The following is a 23,030-nucleotide window of genomic DNA, read 5'->3' as shown; positions in this document are numbered from 1 at the left end:
TCGCTCAAAAATGGTTACATGAGAAATTCCTTATAAACTCCAACGTACTGTCCAATGGTCAATTACCAGTATACATTATAGTTTTTTGACATTTGTAATTGCACTTCAGATTGCAATGTCTTTCCAAAACATTTGATTTTATCTTTTTGTTTTTAAAAAAGACAAATTTAACACAATACATTCTCATGATGCTACATGATGTTTAGACGCTATTCATGTTGGATTCCTGCACTGTCATATTCAATGGTGTTTCAACTTCTTCCGGACTATTTTTTTATGAATTTATATGTAAAATGCCTACTATGTCTGATTTGTTTTTCTCGGGATGACCTCCAATACACATTAACTATTTTATATACTCTCACTCTTGAAATGAACATGTAGGGTATAGTTCCACTAGCCTTCTTTTTCTTCAAAGATGCAAGCAATAACTTATTCTCAAAAGTAGAGTTTTGTAAGGGTTGTGATATTAGTTGAAATTGGTGAAAACTTTGCACTCCAAGCTAACAATCCACTCTAAACCAACAAAGGGGATCAATGTTGAGGATCACAAGAATTATAGGTAGCTTTTTAGTATGGTAGTAAAGGAGATGTTCTTTGTCCTTGTCTTCCACCTCATGTAGGACAAAGTTTGTATGATAGTCACTGCCATAAAAAATCCCAACTTTGTAGTCCATAAAACATAATTGTGATACATGAGAGCACTGCATATCATTAAAATACCCACAGTAGCAAAATCCTCCTCTGAAAATCCACAGAGAATAATGAGAATGCTTGCAAGTTACACTATATTCAAGGAGATTGTTTTATAGACTCTAATGGAGTTTCTCGGAGATTTTACAGCCAAACATAGGTGGGAAATACTCTAGTTAAGGATGAGATGGGCCTATCATATGGGTCCAATATATTGAAGCCCGATCTATGTTGCATGCAGTTGTACTATACACTAAACAGGAGCCCTTCAAACAAGTTCTTGTAAAAACTTGCTTATGATGGTGATTCTAATGAGCTCATGAGGTTGCCATGGAAATTTTTTATGTTCCTTTTATGAAGACTCTTCTAAATTCTTATGATGGTTTTGATGGTGATGATAATCTTGTCAATGTTAGAGGCAACTCTGGATTTTGTTTGCATCTAATCATACAAAAGCATGTACACATGTGAGAAATCAATTTTAATCTACCACATGATGGAGCTCCTTCCTATCAGGGTAATTATTTTTTGGCCCCTAACAAATTTATTGCAAAGAATGATGTTGAATCATATTTGTGAATCGTAAACTTCTAGTTCATAGAATTTGTAGTTGAGCTGCTAAATGGAAATGGAAATCATAAGTTCAAAAAATGATCTAAACACAAAAACTATGCATGAAATTTCTAGCAAGGCTTGTTAACCAGAAATAAGTCCCCATGGAATTAGATAGAAAAAGGCTATTAAAGAATCTTTTGTGTTTTAACAGAGAAACCGATCTCAAAAATGGCCTTGACAAAACTCCAACCTAAAGAAAAAGTCATTAGAGGTAGGAGAAGTTATATCCTAGTAGGAGATCTTTAGTTTTGTATTAGACAAATAGATCTCAAACAGGGCCTTAGATAAAACTTTCATTTAAAAGAAAAAGTCTCTTGAACCTGGTTAAGTTTTTATCAAATAATATGTCGGATTCCACATTCACCTCCCAATTTTGTCAGCCAGATATGATTTCAAGCAGGGTCATGCCGAGACTTGTCTGCACAAAACCCTCTAAGTGGGACCAAATTGATGTGATGTATAAAGAAAGGAAAACAAAAGAGCAAGGAAAACAATGACACCAAGAAGCAACATACGAAGAAAAGGCGCTTTCATTTTTTACGAGAATAACGTGCATGACAACTCTGAGGTAGCCAATCTTATTAAGATAGATTCAAACGGAGATAGTCAATCTCGTACGTTTAATAAATTGACAACTATGAAAAGAAAAATTACCCAGAGAGAAGGTGGTGCAGGAGCAGTTGTTGAGATAGGAAGCCTCACTGATGTGACCTCTTTTTTATAATGAACAACTTGTGCAATAGGCACTAATTTGCTAGTCATCTCCAGGAAACCATCGATGGTGCCATTTGTGCCAGCAATGCAATTAATTGTAATTAAATAATTTCGCAAAGCTAGTTCTTAATTCGATCAATTTCTTTAATTAACTGTAATTAGTAAATATATAGATCTTTAAATCTCTTGAAATTTTCCACGATAACCTAGAACAAGTTTGCCTCACTCTAGCGACAAATTACTAATAGATCCAAAAATAGCTTAGTTGTAGACTAGCCAACAATTAGAAGAGTATTAGAAAGGTAATGTTCAATTGATTTCTAGCTTAATCCAATTGTCCAACATAGTACCAAAACCATTTTGAGTCATCTTTGGATGATATGTGCACTGTGCAAAAAACTTTGACAGGTCAATCATGGGACATGAAAGATGGGGGATGGATCAGGGCAATAACTGTCCAGCCAGTTCATTATGGAATGTGAATTTTTAGATATACAATGTTTTTAGGTATAGAAATTACAGTACATAACCTAATTCATTTGTCAGTCTTTGGTCCATCCAACTTTCCATCAAATTGTGGTCCATACAAAAAAAACTTTGCATGCTCTAAGAAAATCCCCCCAAACAAGTAGGTTGCAGAGGCATCTATTTAATTAATTCATGTGCTTCACATATGTGTCTAGCACAACCAAGAAGGTCTACTAGGTGGGCTTTATTTTCCACTGTAGGTGCAATACAAAACACTTGAATTATAACATCAAAACATTGCATATTTTGACAGTAGACCCGCATTACTCAAAAGAGTGTAGTCATATCCTTTAGCATCAGTCAAAACAAAAACAAAGGTAACTTGATTTGGCTATTGACCATTCTATTGCATTTGTTACTAATCAGTCAGACTATACTCTATGGTTCACATAAGGGACCTTTTCAATTTCTAGGAGGAATGTTAATCATTTGTTATGAACCTAAATGGGGAAAATCATTCATCCCGACCTATGTTCTTGGTGCATCCCAAAGTATTTTTCAAACTTTTAGGCCTCTAGCTTGCATTCTAACATATATCAAGTCTCTCATCACCTATGTTACTTTCGATTTCGTGAGAACAACACTACATAAATGACTTAGCAACTAGAGATGGGTGGTCAAATGTACAATATTGTATAAGCATACACACGATTGGATCTGGATTATTGGGTCCATTCTCAACCATCTATGTTTGGATGTAACATTATTAAAGAATAATTTATTTAGGAATTAAATAAGGGCTATTGGACCATCATATCTGCATTTTTCCCATGTGGAATGACTTCCAAACTAGGGTCTATGTTAACAATTGGGTCCAATTTTTTTATTGTTGGTATAATTCAAGTTTGACTTTAGCCTTGTCTACTTCATTCATTTTAGGTCTCAATACACTATGTGAAATACAATGTTAAAGCCTTTATGGTTCTTATTCTTTCTTCTTTAAGAGCTTGCTTGAATTTAAATTTTTAAACAGTTCTAGAAGGCATTCTTATTTTTGTAGTAACTTCTACAAGATCTACTTCTCCAATCATAGTGAGAATGTATGTAGATCCATCAACTTTTATAGACTCTACTCCTATAATGTTAATATACCGAATCACTAAGAAACATGTAATTATATATCCACACCAAAAGATCAAAAGTGTTGCAAGTCAAACACTCCAATTTATATATACCAATCTAATAGGAAGTAAAGTTTGAGGGAATAACTTATCAACAAGAATTTAGCCATAAAGAATTATGTTGCTAAAACTATGAAATGCCTTACCTGGGATACCTGCAACAACCTTCATAACTTTATTCTTGCATTTGTAGCAATAAATCTCCACAAAAACTATTGTACTATTTTGCAACAACAATCTCCATAAGATATATGACATGAATTTTTTTTTAAATAGAAATAAAATGGGAAGTATAAGACAAAATGAAAGAAAATACAAACCTTCATGATAGCAGCTTGAGAATATCTATAATCAGAATGTGCATATCTACAAATGGGAAGAGAGGTTAAAGCAAGACTTTAGAGACAACTAAGAGAAGATTCATTGTCTCAACTTCTAGAATAAGTCATGTTCAACAACTTTTAAATAGGAAAAAAATGGAAAAAGGAATAACCTATATTGATGATGCAACTCATTGATCCTCGGTAGTCAATTGCCTTTGAGTAGGTTCAGAGAGAGTCATGAAGTGCTTAACAAGGCCTCCTTTGAGAAATGGACCCACCCATGAATCCATTCAATGTCATGAATGACTGAATATAAAAGTAAACATGAGTCAGTCTATTAGAAATTAAAACAAACCAAAATATTTATTTCCAAGAAAAATAGAACACAGCGTGAAACCTTAAATATCAAGAGAAAAACATCCTTTCAAGTGATCAAATCTAAAACATTTTACCTATAAATTTATATTCTAAACATTAAATTGTATTAATATTTAAAAATAACCAATAAATATTAGATTAAATTATATCAAATATCTAACATGTAATGCCCATCACTGTCATCATAACACCATGGAGAGTAGACAAGCCACATAAAAGCAATAAAGATAATAATACTAAGGATTAAAAAACCAGGCTCACAGCTTAAAGCTACATGGCTATTTTTTTAGCATTATTATTATCTTTCTTAATATAATCAATTTTCCATATATAAACAATCTGTGATTCCTATTTATTCAGGTGGGACAAACAATCCATTAGTTTTCATAGCAATATCTGTGATTCCTCTACTCTGTCTCTGTGATGTTTTCATTCTGACAGGGTAAAGAAATCCTCTATTGTGCCTCTGCCACCATATAAATATAAGAAAAAAATATATATAATAAGAATTACCTGGAAGAATAATTTTGCCCTCATTCAATTGGTATTTTCCGATCGTTGTCTTGCATCTTCAACCTCCACCACACAGAATGTTTAAATAAAAAATAGATAAAAAAACATGAACAAAGTGAAAAAAAAAAAAACTCAAAATCATAAACAGACAGACCAATGTGCACACTGTAGACAAACTCTTACAGTAAAAGGGAGCAAAGTCTTACAAGAAAATGAAAAAATCACAAAAAAATAAAATGGTTGATCGATGCCTTGCATCTTCAACCTCCACCACACATAATGTTTAAATAAAAAATAGATAAAAAATCATAAACAGACACAAAATGTGAAATAAAAAACAAATAAAAACTCAAAATCATAAACAGATAGACCAATGTGCACAATGTAGACAAACTCTTACAGTAAAAGGGAGAAATGTCTTACAAGAAAATGAAAAAATCATAAAAAAAAAAAATGTATGATCGCTGCCTTGCATCTTCAACCTCCACCACATAGAATATTTAGATAAAAAATCATGAACAGACACAAAATGTGAAATAAAAAATAAATAAAAGCTCAAAATCATAAACAGATAGACCAATGTGCACACTGTAGACAAACTCTTACAGTAAAAGGGAGCAAAGTCTTACAAGAAAATGAAAAAATCACAAAAAAATAAAATACAGAACAAGAAAAAAATATAATAAAGAAATAACAAAAAGACGGAACACAACATTGGCAGAAAACAAAAACAAATTGTCTGACATATGCCGAGGGTTATAATCTTAACTCAACATGCTTTTCCACACTCCCTAAAATTTGAATTTTCTATCGGTTATAGGTCAATTTCAAACATTCTATCACTCAATGGCTAGGTTTGCAACGAATCCGCGCTTGATAGGGATAGTGGTTTGAATCCATCCATTGGATCATTTTTTTCCACAGCTAGGGTTGCCACGGATCTGCGTTGGGTTTGAATCCATCCGTCGGATCATTTTTTTCAATTTTCAAACTTTCTTTCAAATTTAAATTTGAAATGGATCACCGTTTGAAAGGGATTGCTCGCGTTTTCCTCAGGTCGCAATTTGAAACTCACTGGTTTGCAAATCATCTTCCCTAGGGTTTTGAAATATTTGGCAGCATTGAATTATTGGGTCCGGCTGTCCTGACACTCAAACCCTTTCATGAGTTTATTAATTCTTATAAATTTTATTTTTCATTATTATATTTTTTATTTATGTTATTTATATTGTATGTTTAATATTTTGTTTATGTTTTTCAATTTATAAAATATATATTTGAAATATATTCAATCTCATTGTATAATATACATAATTAAATTTAAATATAATATAATATATAATATATTTTTTATATAAAAATCAATTAAACTATAATATTTATTTATGTTTTATGTATTAAATGTATGTTTGAATTATATTTATTATTATTATATAATATATTTTATATACTAAAAATTAAATATAATATATGAGTTGTATATATAATATAATTGTCATTTGGTTGTATCTTCGAAGGAGAATACAAATAATATTGTTGAATTCAAGGTATTAATTTGAGGTTTGTATCAAAAATCTTGGAATGAAGGAGATTCCTCAATAGTGGTGAATGTAGTCAAAATGGGGACAGTGGCTAATTGGAAACTGAGCACTCCTTGACACAACTCTTGTTGTGTTAAAATTCTTCAATGTCTTCACCATCAATCATGTTGGAATGTGAAGTCCAAATTGGACTCTTAGCTAGCAGTGGTTGAGTCATCATGGCTATCTTAGCTAGGAGTGGTTGTGTCATCATGGCTATCTTAGCTAGCAATGGTTAAATAGAAAATTATGTTAATAAAATTTCTATTAGTAGTAATTTCGATGTGTGTTTTGCATGAGGTTGTGCGAGTCATACTTACTATATTTAGTAAATTGTCATCAAGTAGGACTCTCTAACTCGGTTGTTTTAGGTTGCTCGAAGTCATGTTTTGATGTATAGTTTTGAGATTATTGTCACTCTGTAATTCACGAGAATCAATGCGAAAGACAAAATTTGTCTGTGGTTTTTTACTGGTATATTTTTACCAGGTTTTTCCACGTAAATCTATGTGTTATGTACTATTGCTCTTCTTTGCAAATTTTATGCACTTGTTATTTTTCTTACAAATCACACTAACCACGGGGCAAATAGGGAGGCTAACAAGTAGGCAAACATGGCCACTGACAAGGAGGAAGTTGGCACAATTGGGAACGAGGCCAGATAGATGGTGGCAGCGAAGAACAAGACACAAGCATGTGGTCATACAAAATACATTTAATTATGTGATGATCAAGGACACAAGTGGATGTTGCGTTGGTGGTTCTCTCCCATTTGAAGTATGAACACCTACTCTATAATGCAAGTTTCCATGAAGGATTGTAACCCAAATTGCTTACAAATTAGTGGCACTATAAGCATGGCATTCTCAAGAACAATAAAAGAAAAAAAAATTAAGGAAATTCATCTGCCTCCTAGGGTTGTTAATGCAATTTGACTACGGCCTCTCAATGAGTTCGTTGGAGTTGGATTCATTTGTCAACAACTATTATTAGAAATGGATATGCCAGAACATATAAGGAGAGATAAGAGGCAAATGACATTTTTGGGATACATTTAAGACCAATGGCTCCAAATGGTATGTAGCCCTTAGACTGTGTTATCTATGGAAGTCATTCAAATGGTCTTGGGTAGATATTTCTTGACTACAATGAACAAATATAGAGTAAACACAAATATTGCCTCACATTATTTTACATCGTTGTTGGACCTTAGGGAACCCAAAGAGAAGACTCTACTTCTGTTAAGGCTTGTTTTCTAGCCATAATTTGTATTAGGACATAGATATAGTGGTGATTGTTGAACCAAGTGTGGGAATACCATGGCCAAATGATATCCCCAAAATGTTTGAACTAGGAGTTATGGTGGAGAAACATACTTCCATCCTTAATTTGGGTGCTCCAGAGTTGGAGTGTCATCGCAGATGGGCCATGGTATGGTGAGAATTCCTGAGACAGGTGGTATGCATGACCAAAGATGACTCTCCTTGGCTAGATAAACTCATGAGGGTTGTTAGCACTGAGGATTTATATGAAGAAGCCTAAAGCTTTGAAGTGCACTTTTTTTGCCTTTTTGGAAATCAGATGTGAATGGTTGCAAGCATGGAGGTGGATTGATGCTTTTTGCTTGTCTGTGAAATGTTTAATGAATTGTTCTTTTTGGATGGGTGGTTGGGTGGTACAGTGGACAAGTGATCCTCTCTCTATTGTCAGTTTCAAACCCTTGAACGAGGTCAATGGATAAGAGGAATGATGGTAGGAGCTTGTAAGGTTGGTCTAGATTGATGTAAATTTTATGACAACTCTTGTTTTGATTTCAGGGAGTACCATGATTTTTCTTGTTTCTGTTTATACCATGGTAGTGGTTTTGTCTAGTCTAGGATATATGTTGAAATGCAATGGATGTCTAGATAATGGATTTTCATAGTCTTTGTGTTTGTCCAAGAGAATCTATCTTGAACAGACACAATAAAAAATTGTAAAAATTTAATTATGAGTATGTGCAAGATCATGGTGTGCCAAAGCAGGCCCTTAAGTGGCAATGAAATTTCAAAAAATCAGAGTTATGCAACTTGACATGAAAAATTGAATAAGTTATGAACATTATTTTTAAAATATGTAAGAAGAGAATCTATAGAAAATTGAATGTAGTTTCTAAGCTACTAGTTATTTTTTGAAAAGGAAAAAAACCTATTTGATGAAAATTTCAAATTTCAATGTAGTGGTACAAAAAATTCAGGAAAAAGATAAGAAGTAGGTGTATGTCTGACCACCCTAATCACAATCAAATCATAATATTTTTTTATAATATTTATAATCTAAGTATTAGGCTCATATCCGGATGTGACACATATTTTTTTATAATGTTTTATAAAGTAAATAATTATTTATGAATTTTTTACTACAGCTTTTCAAAAATTCAGAAACTCCTATGTCTGACCACCTTAACTTGGTCAAAACCTTATGGAATTCAATTTTTTTAAATTTTTCCCTATAGTAGACGAAGCATAGGATGTGACGCATGTTTCAAATTCAAAAAATGTTATGCGGTTTGAAAGTTATGAGTGTTTTTCAATCAGGACTTTTGTCAGAATTCAATTAGAAAATAAATAATAATTATTTATTAAAGTCAAAATAAGAAAAGCCTTATATTTTTGGAAATCTAAGAACATCCTTAAAAAACCCTTTTCGTTTTATCAATTTTGGCTATAAAAAAAGTCGGTAGCCACCAGTGTAAAGTCTGGAAAATCAAGGAATACTGAAAAACACATTTTTTCAATTGACTTTCCAGGCTTGTCACTTCCAAGCCAAATCCAAAGCAAACCCAAACCAAAAGATGGAGGGAAAAATTTATGTTTTAAAATCGGATATCCATTTTTGAAAAATAAAAATAAAATATTTTAGTAAATTGGGCATAACTTTTGCGTTTTATATCGAAATTTTGATTTTTTACAGGCGTTGGAAAGGTAATTAAGAGCTCTATGATATGAAATAGGTATATTTTCAATTATTTGTTTTAAAAAATAATTATAATTCATTTAAAGTCATCCTTCATTTTTAAAACATAAAAAACTCATGACTTTTTCATATGATTTCCCTATTGCATGAATTTTTGTAACAATCATCTCAAAATAAACTAAATAAGTAATTAATTAATAATAGAAAATTAATGAATTTTATTGAGTTCGATAAATTTTGATAAACCATGTTATCTATGTTTCTCCGCCTCTCTCTCCTAAACCTATCACTCCACCTATTTGTTTCTTCATCCCTCTCTTCTATCCATATTTATACATCTCTCTCTAGACCTATATCTCTAACTATCAATGAATACCTCATTCAATCTCTCAATCTCTACAAGGTGCTTATATTCCTTCCTCTTCATAATTTCCTCATCTATGTCACTCTCTCTTCCCTAAGATCTAGATTAGTCTCTCTGCATTTCCTTCTCATCTCTAGCAACAAAATTCAGAGGGGACAAGGAGAGGTGTAGGGAAGTATCAAAAAAAGGAGAGGGGGAGACAGGTGAGAAGGAGAGATTAATTTGGGGGAAGAGAGAGAGAGAGAGAGAGAGAGAGAGAGAGAGAGAGAGAGAGAGAGAGAGAGAGAGAGAGAGAGAGAGAGAGAGAGAGAGAGAGAGCTATAGGTAATTTGGTGGAAGGCGAAGAGAGAGAGGGAGGGGGTGATTGGGGTGAAGAGAGAATGAGAGGGAGAGTTTGAGATTATTAGGGAGTAGGAGGAGAGGGGGAGATGAGAAATTATCAACAAAGAGAGAAGAGAGATGAGGACAGAGGTGAAGAGAGACATAGAGAGTAATTAGGGGGTGGGGAGAGGGGGAGAGGGAAGTATCTATAAACCCATAGGAGGAGAGAGGTGATCGAGGGTAATTGAGGGAAAGAAATAATGTGAGAGAGAATTGGGTGTAATTATCAAATAAGAAGAGAGGGAGAAGAGTAAGTATCAAAAAAAGGAGAGAGGGAGAGATGTGGAGAGAGGTGAAGAGAGTGATAGAGAGAGGATAATTAGTGGGAGTAGAGGGGAAAAGGGAAGTATTAACAAAGAGATGGACTAGAGAGAGGGTAATTAGGGGGCTCTCTCCCCATCTCTCCCCCCTCTTCCTTTGTTGATACTTCATCCCTCTCTCTGATGAATACTAAGAGGGGGGGTGAATTAGTATACCAAAAAATATTGTAATCAATCTTTTAAACAATTTAGCAGATAACCAGTGCAACAGTTTCACTAATAAACCGGTTAAGATAAGTGCAAACCAAATAGCAAACAAAACATTCACCCACAAAAGCACAAGCTCCATAACACAAGATATTTGATGTGGAAACCTAAATGGGAAAAACCATGGTGAGCAGAAACTCACAAGTAACTATCTGCAGAATAGTAACCAGACCGGTTAAGGTCATACAATGTTCTTCACCAGAACAGATCCTGTTAGGAATCTAGATCTCTGCTAGGAGATAAGTCATGTTAAAGACTACCTTGTTAAAGGATTTTAGATCCATAGTTGTGAACCACCTTATTAGAGGATTTACAAAGGCTTTGTTGGGTCTACCCGGTTAAGGGTTTTAGACTTGTTGAAGATATTAGTAATCAACAAGTGAATGATCTAGATGCTAGCACAGTATGCTTAATTAGATCCTTGACAACTCATTGTTAATGTTTTTCAACATTACTTCAGTCTTCTATAACTGCACACTCTACCTCTTCACACAGACCTAATCTTCTCTTCAAAGATCGCACATAACCTTTTCTATTCTATATCACACACATGCAAACCCTAGACATGATGTCCTTATAAAGGAATCTAATTTCATGTCGGTCCAATAGAATTAGACTACAAGTTCCTAGGTACAGTGCATCTAGACACATTTGGTAACATGACACAAACATACCACCAAAGTGTCGGTGGATGATAACTCATCACACATTTTAGTAATACCGGTTGGTAACTCATCACAAATATATAACGGTTAATACAATATACCGATTACCGATTGTCAAAAATGAAGACTGGAAGATCGTAGTGTTCCAATCAAAAGTTAACTACCGCTTGGGTCCTTCGTACCACTTGAGACCCTCAAACCACTTGGGGTCTTCATACCGCTTGGGGTCTTCACTCAATTTGTGACCAGTAAACCATCTTCTACAAAATGCCAATAGTCTAAAGACTATACATTCAATAATACACAATACTAGTTGGAACAATTACCAGTTGAGCATAACTCATACATCAAGAAAGTGTGTGTCCATCAATGACAATCAAAACATCATCAAAATGCCAACAATCTCCCCCTTTTGGCATTGATGGCAACACTAGGAAAATTTTGACATCTAAGTGTTTTTACAACAATAACAAAAAAGATGCTACAATCAAAATTACCCCCCCTAAGCATATACACTACTCCTTTTGCAAAAATTACGAGTAAATGCATGAAATGGTAACATTCACCAAAATTTTAATGTACACTACTCCCCCTTTGCCAACAATGACAAAGTAATGCAAAGTAACCCCTTTTTCCTTATACAATAAAATAGAGTAGATGTTCATGACAATAAGGAATGAAATTTCTCAAAAATAGATTTAAAGTTTTGCAAAAAAGTTTTCGTTTCCAATGTCCATGACTCAAGTAATGAGGTAGCAACGTCACTTTCAGTCTTCATCTAGAATGTTAGTTCTTCCATTTCATCGATGGTACTCATTTCTTGAGTTACCATGATAGCTTCCAAGTTGAGAAGACATCTTTAAGAACCTGCAGTTTTGGCAATAGGAGTAGTTGAAGCTCCTATAAATCTTGAGTTCAGTTGTTGATCTCTAAATCCATCTTGGCAGTCTAATGCTGAAAATGATGAATAGTTTGTCCATAGGTAGTGAAAAAATCATAGGGCATCTTGAAGGTGTTGATATATTCCTGTAACTCCGATTGGAGTTTAGCTTTCTATTTGAGCACATCTTCACAAAATAGATGGAGTTGGCAAATTTTACTCAAAAGTAAGTTACCCTCACTCATAGCAACACTGATATCATTTTGTTGCTTCAGTAGTTGCGTCTTGAGTTCATTCATTTTCTTGACGAAGGCAGTATTGAGTGCCTTTTCATGGTTCTTTCTTGCAGTTGCTTGAGCAACATCTTCCAAGAATTGTACCTGGTCCTCTACTACGGTACAAAGAAGTTTGAGCTTGGATAGAGAGGAGTCGGTATTGGGGAGGTTAGTACTGGGAATTAGACTAGTAAGGGTGTCAACTGCACTTTGTATGACATCTTGTTCTTTCTTCCTCTGCAATTCTTCCAGTCTCTCCTGTGCAAGTTTGATGCCTCATAGTAGCTTAGACTCATCTACTGATTGAGTTAGATATGCAAGAGTAAGATCAATAGGACTGGTGGAATCAACCTACTTGGTTTGATCACCGGTTGCTTTGGGAGTCTTTCCTCCTTCTTTGGTCTTAATCTCCGCTTGTTTTCTCTTCTCTGCTTCCTTCTCCTCTTCCTTCTTCCTTTCTTCTTCCTTCCTCTTGTCTTCTTCTTTCTTTTTCTCTTCTTCTTTTCTCTTATCTTATTCTCTCTTCTTCTCTTCTTCTTTTCTCTTATCTTCTTCTCTCTTCTTCTCTTCTTCTTTTCTCTTATCTTCTTCTCTCTTCTTCGCTTCTTCTTTTCTCTTGTTTTCTTCTTGCCTTGTTTTTTCCTCTTGTTCTTTCTTTTCTTTCTCTTTGTCCAATTTCTCATTCAAATATTTTTCTTTGTCAGAAGTGACATCCTCATTATCTAATGCATCAACATCAATAGGGTCAATTTGTTATGTCACTCTTTCACCTTGACTGTCAAATACCTCATCCAGTTTGCTTGAGGATAGGTCAAGTTCTTGGTCAGCCTGCCTAGCAGCTTCAGATACTTGGTGCATTTTGACAGTAGCTTTAAAATGTATGTGTGTATCCTTTTCTACTTCATAAGTTTTACCTTCTAGTAACCTGAGTCGCCTCCTTCTCATAAAGAATATGCCTTTGTTCTTATCCATAATTTCAAATAACTCAAAATTTGAAGCATCGGGAAAGTACTGTGCAAAATTTTTCTCCCTAATCTCCTATTCTCTTTCAATGGCAATGTGCCATTTATTATCCAAAGAATTATACAAAGAATCTGGAGTAACAGATTTAATCTCAGAAGGAAAACGATCATTAATACATAAATATTTAATGACCTCCTATTCTACCTCCTCTTTCTCATTATCATTAAAGTCATCAAAATGTTCCTTTAAGTCATCAAGCACTTTTCTCCTAATATTCTTTATTGTCCTCTGACAATGTGTCATTGGTTTATAAGAAAAAATATCTATATTTACCGGTGCAAAAGTTGCTGGTATATTACCGGTAGACTTCAGCTTTTTGCTTGATTGCCTTGACTTCTTTATTTCAACCTTCGGTTCAGTGTCCTTTGACTCTGGTGAGTGATTCCTGGATTTCCGCTTCCTCTCGAATACTTTTGCCTAAATAATCTCAGGTTTCTTCTTGGCTGGTGACCGCTTGGTCACTTTCGGACTGGCAGATGTAACTTGATGAATACTAAGAGGGGGAGGGGTGAATTAGTATACCAAAAATTATTGAACTCAAACACTTAAATAGTTTAGCAGTTAATCGGTATAATAGATTTACTAACAAACTGGTTAAGACAAATGCAAACCAAATAGCAAATAAAGCATTCACCCAGAAGAGCACAATCACCATAAAACAAGAGATTTTGACAAGGAAACCCAAATGGGAAAAACCACAGTGAGATGAAACTCACAAGTAACTATTTGCAGAACAGTAACCAAACCTGTTAAGGTCATACAATGTTCTTCACTAGAACAGATCCTGTTAGGAATCTTGATCTCTGTTAGGAGATAAGTCCTATTAAAGACTACCTTGTGAGAGGATTTCAGATCCACAATTGTGAACCACCTTGTTAGAGGATTTACAAAGGGTTTGCCAGGCCTACTCAGTTAAGGGTTTCAGACTTGTCGAAGATGTGAGTAATCAACAAGTGAGTGATCTAAATACTAGCACAGTATGCTTGGTTAGATCCTTGATAGCTCATTCTTAATGCATTTTAGCATTACTTTAGTCTTCAATATCTCCACACTCTTCTTCTTCACACAGACCTAATCTTCTTCTATGATCGCACACACAAAAACCTCATCAATCACCTTAAACCCTAACAACTCTAAAACCCTAGACACGATGTCCTTATAAAGGAATCTGATTTCATGTTGGTCCAATAGGATTACATTGCAAGTTCCTAGGTTTAGTGCATCTGGACACATTTGGTAACATGACACAAAATCACCGCCAAAGTGTCAATGGATGATAACTCATCACAGAAATACCAGTTCATTACAATTTAACCGATTATCGGTTGTCAAAATGAAGACTAGGAAAAATGATAACAACCGCTTTGTTCCTTCGTACTGCTTTGGGATACTTGAACCGCTTGACGACTTCATACTGCTTTGAGTCTTCACACTGCTTTGGGTCTTCATACCACTTCAGATTTGTAAAAACTTTTTGCAAAACACCGATAGTCTAAAGACTATAATACATAATACCTGCTGGAACAAATACCTGTTGAGCATAACTCATACATACAAAAAGTGATCTCAAAACAAGTGTGTCCATCAATGACAATCAAAACATCATCAAAATGCCAACATAATAGGTGTAAATACCGATGGCACTGCTTTTCCCTTTTTCTGCTTCGGTTCCTCAATCGGTGTAACCCTCTCCAAGTAGGTACCGGTTCTTTTCTTCTTTGCATCCAGTGGTAAGGCAAGTAGGGTAGAGGCATACCTGATCAATAGGTCACTCACCAATTCATACCCCATAGGGCCAACTACTTTCTTTCTAGGTTCCACAACTTCCATTATGCAGTCATCTGTCCTTATTGTGAAACATATGTCATCTTCATACTTCTTCACTATATCACCAGATATCCTCATTCTTTGGTTCATCTTTAATCTAAATTCATCAAAATACTTATTTAGAACCTCAAGATATGTAGCTACCACTACTTGTAGACTCTCCTTAATCTGTCTGGAAACTGGTAGGTCAGTAGACCATTGAACATCACCTACTCTAGAAAAATAACCTTAAAAATAGAAGAATAGACCAACCCGAAGTTGGCCAAACTTGAACCTCAGTGATTTGTCCTGTTTGATAGATTTCAGGTTCACCAACAATTACTTCTGTAAGCAGGTAAATAGGCCAAATTTAGTATCTTCCTTGATCATCCTGTAAGCAGCATTCACCATAGCAACAGGGACAAAATTCATTCTGTTGGCATAAAATATCCTGTAACCAATCACCATGCAAGCATATTTCACCAAATCATCTTTAATGGTGTTGACGGTCATTTCCCATTGGTCACTCACAGAACTAGTGAGCTCTATCATTTTAGTTTTTGTGACCTTCCATAGAGCTAGTACTTCTCCAACATTGCAGAATCTGGTGACAGCATGAACCGCTTCCAGTGTGACGTCATGGGTCTGCTCAAGATACATCTTGTCACCATGCACTCTATTGAGGATAATGTGAATATGTTCTTTTGTAAACTCTTCTAGAAAGTATACTGCATTGTGAAGATTCATCTTCTCAAGGATGCTATACTCTAGTTTGATCTTCTTGTCATCTCCATAGAACAGACTTAGCTAGGAGTGAATTACTAGGGATCCTAGGTCTTCCAACTTACAGTCTATATACCCTGAAATATCTTCCTCGACAATAACTCCGACGAGAATTTGAGATAGGGCATTGTATCTCATTTTCTTTTGAAGAAACTCAGGTGATTCTTTAGGTGCACTAGAACTAGAATGCGATGTAGAAGCCATAACCAAATGATAAGAAATAATTTTGGAAAAAACCTTCACAATCTGAAATTTAGGTTTTCCAATATCACACACAGTACACCACTTCGGTTGCTAGTTCACTGCTTAGTGTTCTTCACTGGTTGCTTGAAGATGATTGCAAGATTTCGCACATGATTTCTCCAAATTCTAAACAAATTGCTCTGGTTGCTCTACTCTTGAAGATTCTTCTTTCGAAAATAGATAAGTGAAAATGACAACGAAAACCCTTTTAAAACAAACTCTTACCTACTATAATAAATGTATCACCGCTAGGGCACAAACCCTAATTTTGCCTTTTACCACTTCAAATCTTTTGTCGATTGACAGGTAACATATACCGATGATGGTCTTCATCGATATAAACCAGGGGTTTGAAATATTTCACTGATATGTTCCCTCTAAGCTTTTCTGAAGCTCAGTTTGCCAATTCAGAGACTTCTATACTAGGTGCAGAATCTGGTTCATCCTGTGACTCTTCTTTTGATTTCTTTTTCCAAGTTTTATTTATTTCCATTTGAACGGTTTCAACATCAATCTTCTCTTCTAGAGCGATTGGTATATCACCCGATAGGTTCTTTCTCAGTTTGCAAGTTCTGGTAATGTGTCTCGGTTTGTTGCAATGATAGCATACCATTCCAAGTGTTCTCCATGGTCCGTTATTCATACTTCCATTCTTCCTTCTGCATGTTGCAGCAGTGTGACCGCTACCATGATAGATCAAACAAGTGCTCTCCAACTAGTAGCCACTTGATAACCACCTGACCGATGGTCATAGGTATTGTACCGGTTGGGATTCTGGTTCACAGAAGGTTCTGGGATGACTCCTTGAGTCCTTGGAGGATATCTCCCAGTGTTGTGCAAAACCGACCTGCATTCAAATGCTTTATGCCCAAACTTGTTGCATGCATAACAGTTTCCATTGAATCTATTGGATCTAGGCATATTGTTTTGAAAATAAGGAAAATTGTTGTAGGCCTTGCTTCTACACACATTGGCAGTATGTCCTTCTTTGAGACAGTTAAAGAAAACAGGTTTAAATTTTTGCTTACCTTTATCCTTGAATGTCGGTTGCTTCTTTAATGCTTCAGCTTTTGTTCCAAAGGTCTCACCTTGCTCATATCTAGAGAAACCAAGTCCAATGGTATTCTTTATTGGCTTTGTCGATTCTAGCTTTTGCTCTAGCTTAGCAGTACTCTGATTGAATTTGGCAAGTATTTCCTTTGACTCAATAAGTTCCTTGGAAATAGGAGCATTGGATTCCATCAAGGTAGCATTCTCATAAATAGCCATGTTTAGTTCACCTTGCATTTCTTCTTTTTCCACTTTACTCTCCTGGAGATGAGCGGTAAGGGTACTGATTTCTTGCTTTAGCTTGGAGATCTCATGATCTTTGTCTTTTACCAAATATTCAGCTTTCCTTCTGTTCTCAAGCTCTTGACACATTCTGATAGTCAGTCCTTCCAACTCTCTTCTCAGGTTGGCTTTAGATTCATTCATTTTTCAACTTCTTCAACTAGGGCATCCATGTTTTCTTCATCAGAAGAGCTATTTTTAGTAAGTTCCATCATTTTCTCAGCATGCTTTCTTCTTTTGGCCAAAGAGGCTTTATAGTTGACTTTGAGTTCAACATAGGCTCTCTCAGTCTAAGTGAGACGATGAGTAAGTTCTCTCACACTGTATTCCCCCATATCTCCTTCTAAGTGGTTAGACTTAATGAAAGGTTGGCTCTGATACCAATTGATGAATACTAAGAGGGGGGGTGAATTAGTATACCAAAAAATACTGTAATCAATTTTTTAAACAATTTAGCAGATAACTGGTGAAACAGTTTCACTAATAAACCAGTTAAGATAAGTGCAAACCAAATAGCAAACAAAACATTCACCCACAAAAGCACAATCACCATAACACAAGATATTTGATGTGGAAACCCAAATGGGAAAAACCACGGTGAGAAGAAACTCACAAGTAACTACCTGCAGAATAGTAACCAAACTGGTTAAGGTCAATATGGTTAAGGTCATACAATGTTCTTCACCAGAACAGATCCTGTTAGGAATCTAGATCACTGTTAGGAGACAAGTCTTGTTAAAGACTACCTTGCTAAAGGATTTCAGATCCATAGTTGTGAACCACCTTGTTAGAGGATTTACAAAGGCTTTGTTGGGCCTACCTGGTTAAGGGTTTCAGACTTGTCGAAGATATTAGTAATCAACAAGTGAATGATCTAGATGCTAGCACAGTATGCTTAATTAGATCCTTGATAGCTCATTGTTAATGCTTTTCAATATTACTTCAGTCTTCTATAACTACACACTCTATCTCTTCACACTCTATCTCTTAACACAGACCTAATCTTCTCTTCAAAGATCGCACATAACCTTTTCTATTCTATATCACACACATGCAAACCCTAGACATGATGTCCTTATAAAGGAATATGATTTCATGTCGGTCCAATAGAATTAGACTACAAGTTCCTAGGTACAGTGCATCTAGACACATTTGGTAACATGACAAAAACACATCGCCAAAGTGTTAGTGGATGATAGCTCATCACACATTTCAGTAATACCAGTTGGTAACTCATCACAAATATATACTAGTTAATACAATATACCGATTATCAGTTGTCAAAAATGAAGACTGGAAGATCATAGTGTTCCGATCAAAAGTTAACTACCACTCGGGTCTTTCGTACCGCTTGAGATCCTCGAACCGCTTGGGGTCTTCATACTGCTTGGGATCTTCAGTCAATCTGTGACTGGTAAACCATCTTCTGCAAAATACCGATAGTCTAAAGACTATACATTCAATAATACACAATACCGGTTGGAACAATTACCGGTTGAGCATAACTCATACATCAAGAAAGTGTGTGTCCATCAATGACAATCAAAACATCATCAAAATGCCAACACTCTCCCCCCTCCCCTTCCCCTAATTACCTTCTCTCTAGACCTCTCTCTTTGAACCTCTCTCCTCATCTCTCCCTCTCTCCCTTTGTTGATACTTTCCCATCCCCACTCTCCTCCCAACACCTAATTACCCCCAACTCTCTCTAATTCTCTCTTCCCCAAATGTCATCTCTCTGCATACCTATCCTTACCTCTAACTTTACCATATGACCCCTTAGGTGTCATTAGGGGTCATATTGTGTGCTAATGAGTCATATGGTGTCCTATGAACCCTTAGGACACCATATGATGCTGTTAGGGGTCATATGGTGTGCTAAGGCTTCATATTATGTCTTAAAGGGTCATATGGTGTGCTAAGGGTTCATATTGTGTCTTAAAGGGTCATATGGTGTCCTATGACCTCTTAGGACACCATATGACTCCTTAAAACACTATATGGTGTTGTTATGGGTTGTATAGTATCCTAAGGGGTCATATGGTATCCTATGACCCCTTAGGACACCATATGGTTTCGTTAGGGTTTGTATGGTGTTCTAAGGGGTCATAAGATATCATATGACCACTAAGGACACCATTTGACCCCTAAGGTGTCGTTAGGGGTCATATTATGTCCTAAGGGGTCATGTATGGTGTCATATGACCCCGTAGGATACCATATGGTATCATCATGGATTGTATGGTGTCCTATGACCCCTTAGGAAACCGTACGACCCCTTCATATAACATCATATGACCCCTTCAAACACCATATGACCCCTTAGGTATCGTTAGGGACCATATTGTGTCCTAAGGGGTCATATGGTGGCTCGTGACACCATGTGACCCCTTAGGATACCATATCGTGTCGTTATGGGTCTTCTTGTGTTCTAAGGGGTCATACGGTGTTATATGACCCCTTAGGATACCATATGACCCCTTAGGACACCATATGGTGTCGTAAGGGGTCGTATGGTGTCCTAAGGGGTCATATGGTGTCCTATGACCCCTTATGATACTATATGACCCCTTAGGTGTCGTTAGGGGTCGTATTATATTCTAATGGGTCATATGGTGTCCTATGACCCCTTAGGACACCATATGACCCCTTGGGATAATATATGGTGCTATGGGTCGTATGTTGTCCTAAGGGGTCATATGGTGTCTTATGACCCCTTAGGACACCATTTGGTGTTGTTATGTGTCGTATGGTGTCCTAAGGGGTAATATGGTGTTCTATGACCCCTTAGGATACCATATAACCCTTAGGACACCCTATGGTGTTGTTAGGGGTTGTATGTTGTGCTAAGGAGTCATATGGTGTCCTATGGTGTCATATGACCCCTTAGGACACCATATGACCCCTTGGGACACTATATGGTGCTATGGGTCGTATGTTGTCCTAAGGGGTCATATGGTGTCCTATGACCCCTTAGGACACCATTTTGTGTTGTTATGTGTCGTATGGTGTCCTAAGGGGTCATATGGTGTCCTATGACCCCTTAGGACACCATTTTGTGTTGTTATGTGTCGTATGGTGTCCTAAGGGGTCATATGGTGTTCTATGACCCCTTAGGATACCATATGACCCCTTAGGACACCTATGGTGCCATTAGGGGTCGTATGTTGTGCTAAGGAGTCATATGGTGTCCTATGACCCCTTAGGTGTCGTTGGGGTTTATTTTATGTCCTAAGGGGTCGTACTATGTCCTATGGGGTTATATGGTGTCCTATGACCCCTTAGGACACTATATGATGTTGTTAGGGGTCATATTATGTCCTAAGGGGTCATATTGTCTTATGACCCCTTAGGACACCACATGGTGTCGTTATGGGTCATGTGGTGTTCTAAGGGGTCATATGGTGTTCTATGACCCCTTAAGATACCATATTATGTTGTTATGGGTCGTATGGTCTCATAAGGGGTCATATGGTGTCCTATGACCCCTTAGGACACCATATGATGTCATTATGCATCGTATGGTGTCCTAAAGGGTCATATGGTGTCTCATGAACCTTGAGGACACCATATGACACCTTAGGACACCATATGATGTTATTATATGACTTATGGTGTCCTAAGGGGTCATATGGTGTTTTATGAGCCTTTAGGACACCATATGGTGTCGTTAGGGGTCATATGGTGTGTTAAAGGGTCATATGGTATCCTATGGGCCCTTAGGACACCATATGACTCCTTAGGTATTGTTAGGGGTCATATTGTGTTTGAATGGGTCATATGGTGTCCTATGACCCCTTAGGACACCATATGGTGTCGTTGGGGGTTGTATGGTGTGATAAGGGGTCATATTGTGTCCTAAGGGGTCACAAGACATTGTATGACCCCTTAGAAACCATATGATCCATTAGGTTTTGTTAGGGCTCATACTATGTCCTAAGAGGTCATATGGTGTCCCATGACCCTTTAGGACACCATATACCCCCTTAGGACATCATATAGTGTCGTTATGGGTCTTATGGTGTCCTAAGGGGTCATATGGTGTTCTATAACCTCTTAAGACACCATATGACCCCTTAGGACATTATATGACCCCTTAGGATATCATACGACCCCTTGGGACACCATATGGTGTTGCTAGGAGTCGTATGGTGTCCTAAGGGGTCGTATGGTGTCCTATGAACCCTTAGGATACTATATGACCCATTAGGTGTCATCAGGGGTCTTATTGTGTCCTAATGGGTCATATGGTGTCGTATGACCCCTTAGAATACCATATGCTTGGGAGACTATATGGTGCTATGGGTCGTATGGTGTCATAAGGGGTTATATGGTGTCCTATGACACCTTAGGACACCATATGACCCCTTAGGATACCATTTGATGTTATGTATTATATGGTGTCCTATGACCTCTTAGGTGTCATTAGGGTTTATTTTATGTCCTAAGGGGTCATATTGTGTCCTAAGGGGTCATATGGTGTCCTATGACCCCTTAGGACATTATATGATATTGTTAAGGGTCATATTGTGTCTTATGACCCCTTAGGACACCACATGGTGTCGTTATGGGTCGTAGGGTGTTCTAATGGGTCATATGGTGTTCTATGACCCCTTAGGACACTATTTTTATGTTGTTATGGGTTGTATGGTCTCCTAAGGGGTCATATGGTGTCCTATGACCCCTTAGGACACCATATGGTTTCAGTATGTGTCATATGGTGTCCTAAGGGGTCATATGGTATCCTGATACCATATGACCCCTTAGGACACCATGTGGTGTCATTAACAGTCATATGGTGTGCTAAGGAGTCATATGGTGTCCTATGACCCTTTAGAACACCATATGACCCCTTAGGTATCATTAGGCTTCATTTTGTGTCGTTAGGGGTCATATGGTGTCCTATGACCCCTTAGGACACAATATGACCCCTTAGATGTTGTTAGGGGTCACATTGTGTCCTACCAGGTCATATAGTGTCCTACGGCCCCTTAGGACACCACATGGTGTCGTTTGGGATTGTATGGTGTTCTAAGGGGTCATATTGTGTCCTAAAGATTCCTAGGACATTATATAACCTCTCAGGACACCATATGACCCCTTAGATATTGTTAGGGGTCATATTGTGTCCTAAGGGGTCATATGGTGTCTCCTGACACCATATGACCCCTTAGGACACCATATCATGTTGTTATGGGTCTTCTTGTGTTCTAAGGGGTCATATGGTGTTCTAAGGGGTCATATGGTTTAATATGACCCCTTAGGATACCATATGACCCCTTAGGACACCATATGGTGTCATAAAGGGTCATATGGTGTTCTAAGGGGTCA

General features: G+C 36.6%; 1 long non-coding RNA gene across 1 annotated transcript; it reads right to left on the bottom strand.

Annotated features, from left to right (window-relative positions):
• Window positions 1–3,684: 3,684 nt before the first annotated feature.
• On the bottom strand, window positions 3,685–5,220 carry LOC131072919 (uncharacterized). Its single transcript, XR_009112772.2, has 4 exons — window positions 4,886–5,220; window positions 4,165–4,300; window positions 3,992–4,037; window positions 3,685–3,891 (listed from the first exon to the last, which is right to left on the bottom strand). It is a non-coding gene; the product is annotated as an uncharacterized LOC131072919 (long non-coding RNA).
• Window positions 5,221–23,030: the final 17,810 nt, after the last annotated feature.

This window comes from Cryptomeria japonica, chromosome 11 (genome assembly GCF_030272615.1).
Source record: "Cryptomeria japonica chromosome 11, Sugi_1.0, whole genome shotgun sequence".
Lineage (NCBI taxonomy): Eukaryota > Viridiplantae > Streptophyta > Pinopsida > Cupressales > Cupressaceae > Cryptomeria > Cryptomeria japonica.
This window is presented reverse-complemented; position numbering and strand designations above follow the sequence as displayed.